Source organism: Quercus suber, unplaced genomic scaffold (genome assembly GCF_002906115.3).
Source record: "Quercus suber isolate HL8 unplaced genomic scaffold, Cork oak 2.0 scaffold_70, whole genome shotgun sequence".
In the NCBI taxonomy this organism is placed as follows: Eukaryota; Viridiplantae; Streptophyta; class Magnoliopsida; order Fagales; family Fagaceae; genus Quercus; species Quercus suber.
Window position 1 is genome coordinate 1,810,221 of NW_027069535.1, and position 2,926 is coordinate 1,813,146.

Genomic DNA, 2,926 nt, shown 5'->3' on the forward strand with positions numbered 1-2,926 from the left:
AATTGGTTTTTATTTTCTTTCTTTTGAAATCTTGTAATGTATAGTCAATCAACCTCATGTCCTACCATTAATTTCTCTAATAGAGCCCTATCTAAATAAAACATAACATTTTACCAAAACCTATAATAAATATCTAGCTGACTTGTGTCATTTCTTTTTATATTTTATAAATCTACAAGAGTGCATTGTGTTATTTGTGTATTCAATTGTTAATGTGCAGTGCGCATAGTGCACTGTTTGAACTTATTTTTATCTTCTTTTCATCATGTTATTTTTTCTCTAACTGATTATATCTTTTAATATTGGATCTAGTTGCTAGATAAGTTTTTATTTTTATTTTTTATTTTTTTAAAGTAGTTGCTTGATAAGTTGTGCTAACATTAATTTGTTTTTAGAAAAGAATTTAGGCTGCCATAGACATAAGATTTATTAATTTTTTTAAAAGATTCAAAAAGGAAATTGCTAAGAATTTCCATAGAGAATTCATAATGAATTAATTTTATTTATTGAAGGATCAACGTTAAGCATACATTTTATAGGAGATTGCAAGTTTATTTTATTTTAAAATTTTTTTTTGATACATGTTTATAGAAAATTAGACAAATTTTGTACACACATTTGAGTTTAGAAATATTGTTATATTTTAAACTTGATCATCTTGTATACAACATTGATGTATAACAAAAAATCACATCTATGGTTCGTCCAGAAGGGTCGTCCAGAGAGTTGCGGTTAGCCAAACATCAGGCCATCTCCAATTCGTCCAAATATCTCGTCCTTGGGATGTTGGGCAATTGATCACTCCAGGGAATCAAATCGAGAGAATCGTCCATGCACAAGGTGCATGGACGACCACAAAACGACACAACAAAGAGTCGTCCATGCGCAGAGCACATGGACGACTACGCAAACACTTGGCGAACTTCGTAGCGGTTCATCAACCCGCGTTCATCGCCGCCAATCCCTCCAATGCATGTAACTTCCAACGGCGGTTATGATTTTTTGTAGCCGTTGAGGAGGTTATGTCCAGATTCCAAGATTCTGGGGGAAGTTATTGAACTAGTAACCGCCCTGGAGTACCCTATATAAGGCCCGGTCTTCACCATGCAAAGGTATGAATTTTCTGAGATTTTACATTGAATAAAGTTGGAACTCCATTAGAAGAGAAAAACTAACTTCATCATCGGAGGGTGTTTGGCCGGCTCGCCCCGGTCACCCTTTGACTGCTTTCTCTCTTTGTAGGTCTCCGCTAACGCTGTAGTCCACCGAAGCCGAAGTGTTCAACTAACTGATTCCATACATCATCAGTTGGCGCCGTCTGTGGGAAGGGTTATTCGTGAAACGATTTGCGATTTGCTCTTTCTGGGACAAAAAGTCGAATGGTTCGGACCAGATCAAAGGCTACTAGCCCAGGCCATCAAGGGAGTAGGGATGCTTCTAGCCATCCCCATTGAAATCACCAATTAGCGCCTGTCACGCAGTCGCCTTCCATCCAACACATACAATCCATGGCAGCCGCGATGGCGAAATTAACCCGCCAAAACCAAGAGTTGACCAGGGAGATAGAAAGGCAGCGACGAGAAGGGCAGGCTGAGAGACAATCCCAGAGTCAAGGAGATGGAGGAGGAAATGCTGAGCCCGAGATTCAATCAAGAGGCACCACTTCGCGAAGGGTGCCACATCTGGAGAAGGAAATGGATCAGATGAGGAAGGTTATGGATGAGATGAAGGAGAACATGAGAAGGGCAAATCCCGTAGAGGATTTGGTCCACCGAACAGACTCCCCTTTTACTGCTTCCATCAATGGGCATCCCTTGCCGCCTAAGTTTAAAATGCCTTCCCTGGACTCATACGATGGAGCACGTGATCCCTTCGATCATATCGCTACTTTCAAGACTACAATGCATCTCCAAGGAGTTCCGGACGAGATCATGTGCAGAGCCTTCCCTACCACCCTTAAGGGACCAGCACGAGTATGGTTCAGCAAAATACCCCCGAATTCTGTAAGTTCCTTCGAGGAGTTAAGCAAGTTATTCGTCAATAATTTCATTGGGGGATAAAGACACAAACGTTCCTCGTCCAGTTTGCTGACCATAGAGTAAGGAGAAAATAAGAGCCTGCGTTCCTTCATCACTCGCTTCAATAGGGAAGCCTTGACAGTAGACGAGGTGGACGACAAGCTCCTATTGGCAGCCTTCCACAATGGGGCTAACTCTGATTTATTTATTCACAAGTTGTATGAAAAAGAGCCCCAATCCATGGCTGAACTCGTCCATTCAGCCCAAAACTTTATGAATGCAGAAGACGCTGTCATAGCTAAGAAGAGGAAGAGAGTTGAGAGAATGGAAGCCAACCCACCGCGTCATTCTGACCAAGGGCCTCGTCCAAAGAAGGGACGAACGGAAGACAAGAAGGATCGAGACAGGGATAACAGGAAGGCAGGCCCATCAGTACGAAATCAGAATTACACACCCTTGAATGCCCCACTCGATCAAGTGCTCATGCAAATCAAGGATGATCCTTCCTTGAAGTGGCCAGAAAAGATGAAAGGAGATCCTAACAAGCGCAATAAGAATAAATATTGTCGCTTCCATAGGGATCATGGGCATGATACGGATGAGTGTTATGACTTGAAACAGCAGATTGAGAATCTCATCAGACAAGGAAAGTTGAGGCATTTCGTCGGAAGAGATCATAAAGATGAAAAATTGAAAGCGAAGATGGAAGAGTCATCACGGCCCCCACTCGGAGAAATAAGAGTTATCATTGGTGGGACGTCGACGGGGCAATCCTTTAAGGCGAAGAAGACGTACCTCAAAGCGGTGCAGAACGTCCAACTCTCTGGACGACCCCCAAGGACGAAGGAGACAGACGAACCAACCATCACTTTTACGGACGAAGAAGCTGAGAGGATCCATCATCCGCA